The following is a 13,614-nucleotide window of genomic DNA, read 5'->3' as shown; positions in this document are numbered from 1 at the left end:
GTGATCTAGCAAACTGTTTGCCTTCAAAAACTCAGCTTGAATGCCGCCTCTTACAAGGAAGCCTTCCTTTTCCATGCAAAGATTCAGTTGGCCAGAGGGTCTGTGCTAACACTCTGCCCATTTCTTAGGCAGAAGCAGACCACACTGCTTCTCCTTGAAGGTGGGGATTGGGCTTTGTTCATCTTCTTTAACCACTAAATATTTCAGTTATGTGTTTCCTTAAAACAAGGATAGTCTCCTACATAACCAGAGTAATTATCAAAATTGGGAAATTAACATTGATACAAACTATTATCTAATCTACTGACCTTACTTTAATTTTACCAGCTGTCCCAATCTAGGACCACATGTTTCATTTATTGTCACAACAACTAAACTGGTCCTTGAATCTGGAACTGTTCTGGAGTCTTTGTCTTCTAAGACTTTGGTATTTTTGAAGAGTTCATGACAGTTATTTCCCTGAACGGCCCTCAGCTTACGTTTGTCTGATGTATCATCACGATTCGACTCAGTTACTCATTTTTGGCAGAAGCTCCACAGAAACGATGTGCTGTCCCTCTCGGCGCATCACATCTTGGGGCATATGATGCCTATTTGCCATATTCCTGATGATGACGATGTAGTAATTGCTTGATTAAGGGGGAGTTGGCCAGGTTTTTCAATTGTAATGTTTTCCCCTTTGAAATTAATCAAAGATACTTTGAGACTATGCAAAATATCTTGTGTCTCATCTACTGCACTGCACACCCACAAAGGCAAGGTCTGCTCGCCTCATCGCTGGGTGTACAGAGGCAGAGTGCCAACCACAGAGTAGGTGGTCAACATATATTTATCAAAGGACTGAATCTGACGGCCAATCACAGCTTAGCCTCGGCATCTGATATCTGCGGTGAGGACACACAGTTGATAAATATAACTCAAAGGCGAAGACCCGACATTTCAGTTAGTCTCACAGGCTTTGTCAATGGTCAGTGTTCAGTGATCATGAACATTTGAAAAATAGATTGGACACAGTGTATGGAAATCTCTCACCTACTCCTACCTTCACCCCTCCTGTTAGGGGATGTTGAAGGGCATGCCAGCTCCCCAACTTTGTACTGTAATCCCTGTGATGCCTTTGTAATCAATGGGTGGCAACTGGCTAGTTCGTCTCCTGATCACACAAGCGAGATTTTAAAATACCCTCGACCTTCTTTCACATTTATATGATGTTAGTATTGTCACACTTTCTCCTTCATTATGCACTGGAGATCATGGCAATATAATGTAGCAGGAGATCACGAAGGGAGTTTTAAAAGGGGGTGAGAGGGAAGGAAAACTAACATTGGTTGAGCATCTCCTCTAGGTCCAGAGCTTCCCCCTCCCCTTGTTCTCACGTTTATTCTTCACCACAACTGGTGAGGTAGGGGGTAATTATCCTTTTTACAGGTGAGGAAACTGAGGCTAGATAAAGAGTAATGGCCTGCCCTAGTCATACGCCTAGAATGCAGCGGGGCTGAGCTGAGACTCTTTCTGGTTCCTCCCCTAAGCCCCAGTAAGTTGCCACTGCACCAAGCTGCCTCTCCCATCAAAGAAAAATGTCCTTCTCTTGGAAACATGCTGGCGATCACGATCCGGACACGCGAAGGACAGGAATCTCTTGGACGAGTCATTGTAGTTATTTTTTAAATGATTGTTATCACGACTCAGTGGCTGTTACCATGGTTTTGGGGAATTTGTCCGAGGAAGGAGGGCCTTTCCCTGGGCATCTTGCATGCCTGAGGAAGGAACTCTAGTTCTCAGCTCTTAATTACCTCTGGCTGCGCTGCAGCAGCAAGGGCTAGAGAGACCTTCCCTGGAAAAGTGTTGGGGGCGTTGAAATAACAAACGAGGAGTCGGCTGGGGGCGGGGGGTGGCTCTCGCGCCCCCAGAGAGACCCCGAGGCAGGCGATGGGGGGAGGGAGAGGCGATCAGACAACACTGCAGGGAGACGCGGCCGAAAGCCAAACCGGGAGGAAAGAGAACAAAAGACGCAAGGAGAGGAAGTCAGGAAAAGTCGGGGATAAGGGAGGAGAAAGTTTGAGAAAAGGGGCGAGAAAGCAAGCAAGGACAGGCTAAGATTAGAGGAGACCGAGAAAGGGAACTGAGAGAACTCGGAGAATTCGAGAAGGAGGAGGAAATAGGAAGAAGACGGAGATAGAAGCGGAGGGAAAGGAGGGAAGAGGAGTGGGGAGGACGTCGGAGAGAACAGAGGGACCGGGCCGACCGGGAGGCGGGTGAGGGGTCCCGGGAGGACGCGCGCGCATCACCTGCGTGGCGCCCCCAGCGCGCCGCGGTGCGGCCCGGCTGCCAGCGCCCGGGCGCCGCGGCTCGCCCAGCCTCGGGGAGGATTAGCTCCCGCCTCCCATTCATGTAGCCTGCGTGTGTGCGTGTGTGAGTGTGTCTGTGTGTCCCTCGCTCGCCCTCTCTGTGTGTAAGAGAGCGAGGGTGGGGGACGGAGGCAGGCAGGCGAGCAGGCGGGGAGGGGAAGACGAGGAGGGAAGCTATTAAACACACACACACACTCACACACACACACGCGCGCGCGCGCGCACACCCCCGCCCCAACACCCCGCCGTCCGCCCCCCCCAAAGCCTCGGGATTGCAGCTGTTTCATGTGGGCCAGCAGTGCTGGCAGGGACGCCGGCCGGGAGCGGCCGGGAGCGGCGGCCGGGCGTGCGCGCGCGGCTGGAGACTCGCTGGGGCTCCGCTCCCTACGGGAGCTATTGTTGGTCTCGCCGGAGCTGAGCGCGGAGCCGGGACCTGCTCCTTCCTGGGCGCCCGCTTGCTCGGGCACGCGGAGCCCCGCCGCCTAGAGCGAGAGGAGCTACCGGCGCGGCTCCTCGCCTCTCTGCCGCCCTGCTCCTCGCTTCCCCGGCGGCGGCAGCCTGCAGCCACGGTAAGGCGGCGCGATCCGCTCTACGGAAAAGCGCCTTTGGGGACACCGCGGCGGAGCCTCACCCGCTCTCTCTCTCTTCTCTCGGCGCTCGTTAGCCGGGGAAGGGTCGGGGCAGCTCGCGCGGATGCCCAGGGCTCCCGGAGACACTCGCTCGCTTCCCCGGCCCGCAGCGGGGGAGGCAGCGAGGACGGCTGGGGTTTCCGGGGAGGCGAGTAGGTCTGGAGCCCGGAGCCTCCGCCGCGCAGCCTCCCGGAACCTCGCCGCAGACTGGAGCCTGGGAGCCAAGGCTAGGGGAGAGCCGCGAGGTTGGGAGCGTGCCGGGGCTCGTCGGCCTTGCCCGGGTCCCCTTCCCCGCCCCGGCGCAGGGTCTGCAGCCCCTTTGCGGACCCGACCGCCACAGGGCCCGGCGGGCGCTGCAGGAGCCCGCGAGGCGGCGCCGGGCTCCCAGGCTGCAGCCTGCCCTGTCGGGCTAGCGGCGGCTGCGGCGGCCCCGGGCGCCCTGCGGTTGGAACGGAGAACCAGGAGACGCGACCCCAGCCCCGTGCCCTCTGCAGCCGACGCGGCGCCCCTCTCTCCTAGCCCGCTGCCCTGCCGCGGTCTTCATGTTCCCCTCGGAGTGAGTTGAGGTTGCAGCCCCTGGGTGGACACTGGGAGCGCTCCTGTGTGTGTGTGTGTGTGTGTGTGTGTGTGTGTGTGTGTGTGTGTGTGTGTGAGAGAGAGAGAGAGAGAGATGGCACCCCAGCTTCGGGGAAATGTGCTCTGGGATGAAATGTGATCACCGAGCTCCTTAGTCATTTTCCTCGCGGTTTAAAAATGCAGTCTATATTAGGAGCACTCGGGAAGGGGAAGGTGGTCTCGAGGAGTGTGTGTGTGTGTGTGTGTGTGTGTTCAACTGGTGAGTCCTCCTTGGCGGGGCAGTAGGGTGGGTTTTGCTGGCCGCTGCCCGCCCTTCTCTGCCCTGCCTCCGCCTAGGCGAGGTTGGAAAGTACTGGAAATTCAACTGCGTGGTCTGTAACTTTGGAAACTGGCTCCCCTTTCAGGGCGAGACGTTAAGGCGGCTTGTATACATTGTGGTCCATGTGGACGAGGATTTGGGTTACGGAGTCTTCTTTAGAACGGCAGCAGTCCCCGCCTGGGTCCCTTACCCCCTCCAGCCACCAGCCCCGGCGAGTAGGTTTGTAGAGACGCAGCTATCTGTAAGCCACCCATGCGGCGAAAGCGGCGCCGGGGGGCAGCCGGGGTTTTGCCGAGTCCCGCTCGCACTCTTGGTATTTGACTAGCCCAGGAGAGCGCCCTACCGCTTGCGGAAGGCGGTGGCGAGGGTCGCTCGGTGTTTGAGCGCGGGGCTGAGACGGTGTCCATGTGCTGAGCGGTGCGGCCGCGCGCGCCGGGAGATCAGCCGAACGGCATCGCGGGCAATTACATAAACTGCCTCAGTGATTACCCGGAACCTTGATAGGAGCCCCAGCTTGGCGGAGGACAAGCCCGAAAGTTTGCTGGCTTGAGGAATGTAAGTACCGGGTGCTCCCACCCCAGGACCAGAGAGGAGAAAGACGCCCCGCATCACGGCGCCCCCCCCCCCCCCGCGATGGGCTTTGGGTGCCAATGCCACTGTCCCCTCAAAGAACCGCAGATCAGGGGCCGGGAAAGAATCTGGGATTGATGAGAGAGAGAAAGCCGGTCAGAACTCAGGGTCCTTTGAGTTCGCAGGGGACCAAGCTTCCACCTTGCGGGGTGAGGGAGGCCTTCCAGGGAATGCTGTATTTGGAAACCGGCGTTGTGTTCTAGGGGACCCCACAGGCCCTCTTCTTTGCTTCTCCGAGCGCCTCCTCCCCATCTTCCACACGCAGTGCCCTTCATGTGTTTAGAAACCTGCCCGCGATGCCTGGTCCACCCTCGGAGAGGCCAAGCATCCGGCAATGCAGGCCCACTCCGGCGCGGGCTTGGAGGGAGAGTGAGTCCGCCAGCACCAGGTACCTATTCCTGGCTTCCCGGGCCGGGCCGGCGCGGGTCCCATGGGTGCCGAGTGCGGCTTCCCCCCCGCCTGGCTTCTCTGCCTCGCGGACGGCAGTTTGCTTCTGTTGTGTTTCTTCGCCGCATCTCGCTGCTTCCCTTTGCCGCCTGCAGCACGTTGATGGGCTTTGATAGAGAAACCACAGTAGTGGGGTGGTTTTTGTTTTTTTTTAAATCTTGTTTTTCGCCTGTAGAGGGATTAGGCAGCCAGACCTGGCAGTGCCCTGCAGATCGCTGAAGTCTGGGGCACAGCAGCTCTGAGCCACCTCCTCGCTCAGTCGTGGGGGCGGCGGCGTGCACGGATGGGGAATGTTTTGTTTTCCCCACATTCCAGCGTCCAGAAACCCCGCATTCCCTCCCCCGCGGCCCCCACCCCGCCGAAATCCCGGGTCTTGTCTGAGTGTGTTCCGCGCTGTAAAATAAATCCTCACTCTCGCAGACCTGTGGGGCTGTTCGGATTTCCTGCCGCTGCCATGATCCTTAACAATGCGATTGCAAAGCTCATGCTCGGCTGGGAAAAATCCCCAGGTGCCGGCCGGCCTCGCCTTGACCTTGCTGAAGGCGCCTTTAACCCGGCTGCCGGCGGGAATCGGGCCGGGCCCGCGGGGGGCTGGGGAGGGGCGGGGTGTGCCCGGGAGGTGCTAGCTTCACCCCCGGGGCAGGGTCGCCGCTGGGCCGCCGCAGGGAGGGGACCGGGCTCCGCAGCAACCTGTTTCCCTGCGCTCAAGGGCCACGCATTCCTGCCCCTCGCCTCGGCTATGGCTCCGAGTTATCCTCCTCCCCGCCCACCTCTGGCCACCTCCAGGGGTCCACGGTGGGAGGCGCGGATCGAGACCCGATCGCGCTCCCCGCCCCCCGGCGTCTGCCCGTGGTCCCCGGCCTGGGGCTCCTGGGCCAACAGAGCCGCAGTCCGCGGGAGCTGGGCCGCTGGGTGGGCGGGGCCGGGGTGGGAAACCCGAGCCGAGATCTCCGCGTTCCCGGCCAAGTTGCCGCCCCCGGCGCGGCAAGGAGTCCGCGCTGCGCATCTCTCCCCTCTCCCCTCCCTGCCCTCCATCCTCACCACCCCCGGCGCGCTCCGGGCGCCCTGCCGCTCAGCTTCGCCGGGAGCTCTCTTCGCCAAAGTTACAAGAGATGTTTTCACAGGTGGTGGCGGTGGAAGCAAGTTTTGTGTGTGTGTGTGTGTGTGTGTGTGTGTGTGTGTGTGTATTCGTGCGCACGCGCTTGGGAGGGGAGGTGCGCTTGGGAGGGGAGGTACGCGGGAGGCCAGTCATCTCGCAAAAACCAGATTCCTTTCTTTGTGGGCGTTATAAGGGGACGTTGAGACGGAATCCGTTTTCCCTGGTGACGGAGAGAATGGGAAGTCCTTGGATCTGGTGGACCTGAACCAGTTGGAGCAGATTGCCCGGGGTGATCGTGTGTCTCCTCTCCACTGCGGTGCTTTGCGAATGTTTGATGGTTTAGCCGTCCCCATGCTCCTCAGGACTTAGGACATAGACGTTCACATAGTTTTAGGGAAGGTTTGATTCCTACCACGTGTCTTTCAGTGCGTGGGGGTTGGTGTGCGAATTCGCCAAGTCTGTGTTGGGGAAGTTGTCAGGGGTGGAAAGGTTTTCCAGAGAAACTCTTGGATTCATCTGTCAACCTCCTAGTATCAAGCCCTCTCTTGAGGGAGGTAGGGTGGGGGGTGGACTGCGGGCAGAAGGCCAATGAACCATCCTAACGGACCGTGGGGAGAAAAGGGTCAGCCTTGCTCAGTGCGGGGCGCCAGAGGGCAGAATCAGGGCTCAGCCCTAAAAAGAACGCCCAGAAGACAGTTCTGCAAGCGAATGGAATGACCTGGAATATGAGCTAGTGAGCTCTGTAGGAACACGTGTTGCCTTTGAAGGATGGGTGTTGTAGGAGTGGGTAGATCTGACTCTAGGTGGTAGGATCTCCTCCGTGGTTTTGTGGCGGTAAATCTAGAGGATGTGACTTTAACCCCTTAATTTCCTGGACAGGAGTCATGACTCTATGGCCTTAGGCAAGTTGCCTTTGAAGCTCCAGCCCACTTGCCTGTAAAATGGGAAGATGCTGTCTAGTTTCTAGCGTTGTAAGGATTACGGTCCATAGAGCCTCTGACATCCTGCAAGCCATTCACAGATGGTCATTCCCTCCCACCTCCTTCATCCCTTTAGCACGTGGTGCTTTGAGGTGGGGGATGGGCAGGGAAATCAACAACTCCAGAAGAACCAGCAATATTGCATCCACAGTCTATTTAAAACCAACTCAAATGCTTGAAACAAAAATATCTTCTCTTTTCTTCCAAAAGTCATTTCCAGTTTTGTTAGAATTTCTCCCTCATTGAGTCCTTTTTTTTTTTTTTTCTGACAGAATTACATCCTCATGCAGATTGGCTTGTTACATAACCTGGTATTTCCAGATGAAAAGTTCCGAATAATGGAGGGGAAAAAAAAGGTGATTAAGAATTTAAGGTAGTGTTGGATGAGACAAGCAAGGGACTCAGTTTAAGACACTTGCTCACACTCTTTAAGTGTATTAGAGGTTGAAGGAAAATGAGGCTTACCAAGCACATAAGATAGATCCTCACTGGGGACTTAGCTGCCTGTCTGATTCTAACAGGTGGCTACTCTGCCTGGGCCCCAGCCTCTCCTGATGTTCCTGTCCCAGTACATGCTCCCACATCCGTAAATACAGGTTTGATTCCAAGAGCCTAGCAGGGTAAATCCACGTCAATTTCAGATCTAAAGAGCTGAATTGTACCTGCGTTCTGACATGGTCTATCAGCCTGGCTTATTGTAACTGAAAACTAAATCACTCCATCTTTGCTTTGCGGTGAAAGACTGCCATGGGGGCCACTTTGAAAGTCACACACGCCCCAGCTCCCAGGGAACCACGCATGCATGGATCCCTGAATTTATAGTTTTCCATAAGGAAGGCTGCTAATGAAACTGTAAATGTAGAGGCTTAGTCCTCTGTGGGTTATATATTTATTACTTTGTCACGATTTTTTTCTAACTTTTATTGTCTTTATTCTAATTACCAAAGTAATATATGTTCACTGTAGCAAAGTAAGACAATGCAGAGAAAAGCAAAAAGAAAATGTTTCCCCACGTTCAGGGTTGTACCTTGTGACTTTCTCTTTATGACTAGAAAAAAATGAGATCATAGTTACAATATTTTCAGTGCTTATTTTCCTTTCTTGATAAATCTTTCCATGTTACGACTTTTTCCTCATGGCAACATTTTTAATGGGTACATAGAACCCCAACATTTTAATATGGCATAATTTAGTAGAACAGTACATAAATTTTGAATTGGTTTATTTTTAGTTTATTTTTATTTTAGTTTTTTTATTATTATCACAAAGCTGCAGTGATTATTCTTGTACACATTGGGCAATTTTAGCGTTTCCTTGAGATAAATCCCCAGAAAGCAGGATTGCAGGGTCAGAGGCATATGCCATGGTGAGACTTCTGTCACACATGAAAAGGAATAGGGTCCCTTGTGATTTCTACTTCATCTTTTTAAAGCAGAATATGGCTGCTTACTTTGCAATCCTTTGCAGGCATGAGGAACTAGGTAGGAGATGGAGGTAGGGGTGATAATCAGACCTCAAGCAGGGGATTTGCATAACTTTGAGCCTTTCTGCTCAACTGATAGGCAAATCATTTTTCCAAGAACATTTTCCTTCCCTGGCTGTCTTGGAATCATCACTCTCTGTAGCCCTTCAGCCAGCAATGGAGACAAAATATGTAGATACGCGTCTGTATTGTAGGTGAGGCTGGCTGCCTGGTGAATGGCAATGCCTCAGAGAATTGAGTGTGTCTTTGCATTTGGATTCCCCTCTCCCTTCACCCCATTGTTGCTTCAGACGCCTTAGAAAAGTTTGCAAAGGAAACCACCCCAAGGTAAGCTTATCCTCCCTTTCCCAGCCCCACTGTCCACTGCATGGCATTTATTAGGACAAGCAGCCTAAAAGTCTCACTTTGTGACCCCTGGGCACAATTAAAAACAAACAAACAACAAAACCACCTACTTGCTGTTCCTAAAGTGGTAGTTGGTCCCTGCTCTTGTCCCACCCTTGTCTGGGTCAGTTCAGTCCCCAGATGTGTTTGTCAGCCTTCCTTCGTCTTTCACGCATCAGATTTCTGTGACCCAGAAAAGATTTGTTCCCTGTGGTTGGATGACTCGTCCGCTGACAAAGTATTGTGTGGAGCCAGTGGGGGAAGTCCAGTCCTTCCATTTCCAAGGTGTCCCCAGGCTCCGCAGGAGACATCAGGAGTTCCTTTAGATCAGATGGAGAGGTCTGACGGCGTTGTCACCATAAAGGAAACCTGCTTTGCTGGTCGCAGACTCTGACTTCTGACAAGTGTTTAGACGCTGCCTTGATACTGACACACTCCACTTTCACTTGGGGGAGGTGAGGGAGTATTTTTGTCCTTTGCCACATCCCAAACATCAAATCAGGGCTTTTCTTTCATTTGTGAAACAAAAAAGAAACAGGACATCAATGTAGCAGGATCTCAAGAGCAAGTATGTCCTCTGAGCCCTGCATTTGCTTTGCCAATGGATGGTAAATGTGGCCTGGACCTACAGTGAGGAAAGGGTGTAAGAGGCAACTAATTAATCATGACGAGGATCAAGAACCTTAGGTTTTAAGAATGTTTGTCTCACAAAAGACCCCATTTTCTCGCTGTGGAATGATTGTTGATTTCTAAAAGTCTGATCTTTGAACTCTTTGAAAGTCAAACCAGAGAGATGGAGTCCACCTCTATGGCTTTGGTGAAACACTTGCCAATTCCTGAAATTAGTTTCCCTCTCTAGAAAACTAGGTTGGGAGACGAGAGTAGATTTGGTGTTTTATAAATTCGTGCTTCTCAAACTTTAACCCACGTTACCTGAGAATCTTGTTAAACACAGGTTCTAATTCAGTAGCTCTAGAGTAGGTCTGAAGATCCTTAGGACCCAAGAATCTGCATTTCTGACCAACTGCCAGCGGGTACTTTGCTGCTGGTCCATGGCCTAGCTTGGAAAAGCAAGATCTCTAGCTACTTCCTACTCTGACCTTATTACAGAAAGTAATAATAGTGACTGCTAGACGTCAGGAGGAGCTGTCTTGTAGTCTGGTGTTGTAAAGGATGTGTCTGTTCTTGCCTTTTGAGTTTTGAGAACTGGCATCTTCATTTTCTCAGACAGGCTGGGGAGGGACTTTGTCAACCCTCTCATCCTGTGCTTGTCCAGGAAGTGGACGAATGGGGCAGGAAGAAAACAAACAGTGCCTTCTATAAGTCAGGTAGCTGCTGTTATCACCATGTTCTCTATGGGGAAACAAGATCAATAAGGCGAGCCATCTGTCCAGGACACACACCAAGGCCCAGCATTTGATTGTACACCGCTCTGACCCCCAGACCTTATTTTTCTTAGAATGGCAACTTTGTAGCTTTCTAGAATGCCAGGTAATTAAAACTGAGTGCTTATTAGCAAAGTGTTTCCCTTTAGAGGTGCTTTTACTGGGCCTACTTTAAGAGTGGATCCAGACATTTCAAAATTTGCATCATTGTCAGGCAAGCAATTAAAGTGCTTAAGAGCTTAAAAGCAATTTGTTCAAGTTGGTTAAATATCCGCCCTCCCCAATCTTGTTTGTATTATTAATTTACTCATCAAACTGTGACATCAAACCATTGCAAAGGTAAATTTCAGTATCTTCCGATTGGTGGAACCTTTCAAACAAAAGGACTTGGCATTGATGAGATCCACGGTGGAAGGATCTGGTGCAGGGTGAGTCAGAGAAATCAGCCTTTTACTAAATAAACCCAGCCCTGCTTTGGCCTCTGGATGAGTATTGGTCGTTGAAACGTTTTATTAACGTGCAATTATTCTGAGAACCAGTCAGCAACGCAGCTCTTTGCAAACATTCATTAGCTGATCTTTACATCACCCCCAGATGGCAGATAAATAGCATTAACCCTGCATCTGAGAGAACAAATGGACACCCAGCAATGCGGGTAGAAGAGGCAGACTCTTGCCTTGCAGGAAGGATGGCAGAGGTAGGTGGCACTGGGGGACTCTAGGACTGTGTGACTCAATAAATACTGCGTGGTACACTAGGTACTCCAGAGCTGCGCTGTGCAGTGTGCTAGTGCGCTAGTCACAATTTGAGTTCAATTTAATTAAAGTTAAATCAAACTAATAATTCATCTCCTCCCTTGCTCTAGCCGCATTTCAGGTGCTCAGGAGAGGAGAGTGGCTACCATTATCAGACTGCACAGATACAGATCATTTCCATCATCGCACAGAGTTCTCTTGGACAGTGTTGGTCTAGTAGCTTGGGATCATCTGACAAATGCAAAGGTCCTTACCCCCTGAAACTCTCATGCAAAATTTCCTAAAAGGATACCTGATGTTTGGTATTTTTATAATTTTATAACCCAAGCTGTGGCTGAGTACTTCTGGGTAGCGGGTAGGGACCCAGTTCAAGTCCCTGTTTATCCACATACTTGTTCAATGACTGCTGCTGCTGCTAAGTCGCTTCAGTCGTGTCCGACTCTGTGCGACCCCATAGACAGAAGCCCACCAGGCTCCTCCATCCCTGGGATTCTCCAGGCAAGAACACTGGAGTGGGTTGCCATTTCCTTCTCCAATGCATGAAAGTGAAAAGTGAAAGGGAAGTCGCTCAGTCATGTCTGACTCTTAGCGACCCCATGGACTGCAGCCTACCAGGCTCCTCCATCCATGGGATTTTCCAGGCAAGAGTACTGGAGTGGGGTGCCACGTTCAGTGACTAGAGGTAGGTTATTGAATGAGTATTTACACACTCTGTGCCTCTTTGCAGATCCATGCTACTATTTTTCACTTGCTAGCCAAGATTATTTGTCAGACAACATAGGATTCTGGAAAGGATGCTGGGGGAAAGGTACTCCCCTTTGCTGCTGGTGGAAATGCAAACTAACCTACCCTTTTAGAAAAGCAATTTGGCAATAACTGTCAGTAGTCCTAGAAACACTTATTCCCTTTATTCCAGTATTCCGTTTCTAGGAATCTAGCCAAAGGAAATAATCAGAGATGGGCAGAAAAGATGTAAGAATAAAAATGTTCATTGCAGTATTATTTATAATGTTGAAAAAAGAAGAATAGGAATTGGATCGGACAAGTAAAATATGGCAGAGCCAAGCAGCGGGATATTATACAAAGATTAAGTGTTGTTTCTGACATGTTTTTTGTGACATGGGAGAATGCCACCAAAAAATTTATGTTTAGAAAAATACCAAATGCCCTACTATTAAAACCCAAATGTATTTGTCAAAGCAGGCATTTGTTGAAACAGAGCTAAGCAGAAAGAGACAAGGTAGTAAAGGTTGTAACCTGTGAATTAATAGAATTTTTTGATGATTTTGAGAGAATTGTTTTAGCTTTTTCCTCTAAATTTTGTACTTTATTTTTCCTTTTGTTTTACTTTTCACAGTGCGTGGCTTCTCACTGCGATGGCTGCTCTTGTAGAGCACGGGCTCTAGGTGTATGGGATTGGTAGGTGCAGCGCGTGGCTTTAGCTGCTCCTCGGCATGTGGGATCTTCCCGAACCAAAGATCGAACTCCTGTCCCCTACATTGGCAGCTGGACTCTTTAACTACCAGAAAGTGAAAGTGAAGTCTCTGAGTCGTGTCTGACTCTGTGGCTCCATGGACTGTAGCCTACCAGGCTCCTCTGTCCATGGGATTTTCCAGGCAAGAGTACTGGAGTGGGGTGCCATTCCCTTCTCCAGGGGATCTTCCCGACCCAGGGATCGAACCTGGTTCTCCTGCATTGTAGCCAGATGCTTTACTGTCTGAGCCACCAGGGAACTACTAGAACACTGGTGAAGTTTGGGTTTCTTTTTTACTTTTTTTTAACTGAACCAACCTGTAATGTTTGGCCACCGCGTGTCCCACTGTGCTTTCCCCAGTGCTGTGTGGTCAGGGACTCTCAGCTCTCCCTATATGCCCTCTCTAGCAGTTTGGCATTTCTGGCTTATCCTATGTAGTGTTTGTCTACCGCCAAGGCCAGGAAGTGCTTCCTAGCACCCAACCTGAATTGCTCCTTATGGCCCCTGAAGTCAGATTCTCTGTGTGTGAGCTCTGAGGTGGTTCCGACTAACCAGCGTGGAATATTGGGAAGAGCATCAGCTTTGGAGCCGGAAAGAACTGGGTCAGACCCTGACACCCACTACCTTGCCGTGTGACCTTGGGCAACCTTCTGAGCCTCACAGCTCTCATCTGTAAAGTCGGGAACACAGGCGCGCTCATCTCATATTGTGTGGCTGTGAGGATTAAGTGTTCATTCAGCAGATCACCTGTCACAGGTAAAGTGAGGAGACAGATGACTTCAGGGCTGGGCGCGTGGTGCCGTGGAGGACGTCAGCTCCGCTGTCTGCCAGGATCCTCTCTGGAGGTTGGCAGGGTCCCCACTTTCCTGATGGAGATGGGCGTCTGGTGGTTGCAAGACTCGTCCCCAACCACCAGCTGGGACTTGATGGGTTGTGGCCGATGCTGAGGTACAGGCTGGCCAGCTCTGTTGCTGCCTGGCCTGTTTTCTTTTGTTTTCTGTTTCCCTGGGATGTACTTCATCCTCATGCTTTGTAAACACCTCAATGTTTCCCAGCCGCGTGCTCCGTCCCTCTCAAGGAATAAATAAAGCAGATTGTTCCATTA

The 13,614-nt window shown here is 51.6% G+C and overlaps 1 protein-coding gene across 9 annotated transcripts in view; it reads left to right on the top strand.

Moving 5' to 3' along the window:
- Window positions 1–2,461: 2,461 nt before the first annotated feature.
- TENM4 (teneurin transmembrane protein 4) overlaps window positions 2,462–13,614 on the top strand; it is an 826,321-nt gene continuing 815,168 nt past the window's right edge. For 4 of the 9 annotated variants that reach the window (XM_043875667.1, XM_043875688.1, XM_043875636.1 and 1 more), the window contains exon 1: window positions 2,463–2,917. The gene's annotated coding sequence lies outside the window, so the exon portion shown is untranslated. Of the gene's footprint in view, window positions 2,918–2,960; window positions 3,534–3,657; window positions 4,428–13,614 lie in introns of those variants that run through there. The other 5 variants (XM_043875712.1, XM_043875709.1, XM_043875698.1 and 2 more) reach the window with 3 other exon arrangements.

The sequence above is a fragment of the Cervus elaphus genome, chromosome 2 (genome assembly GCF_910594005.1).
Source record: "Cervus elaphus chromosome 2, mCerEla1.1, whole genome shotgun sequence".
Taxonomy (NCBI): domain Eukaryota; kingdom Metazoa; phylum Chordata; class Mammalia; order Artiodactyla; family Cervidae; genus Cervus; species Cervus elaphus.
Note: the sequence above shows the minus strand (reverse complement) of the source record. Positions and strands in the feature narration are given on the sequence as shown.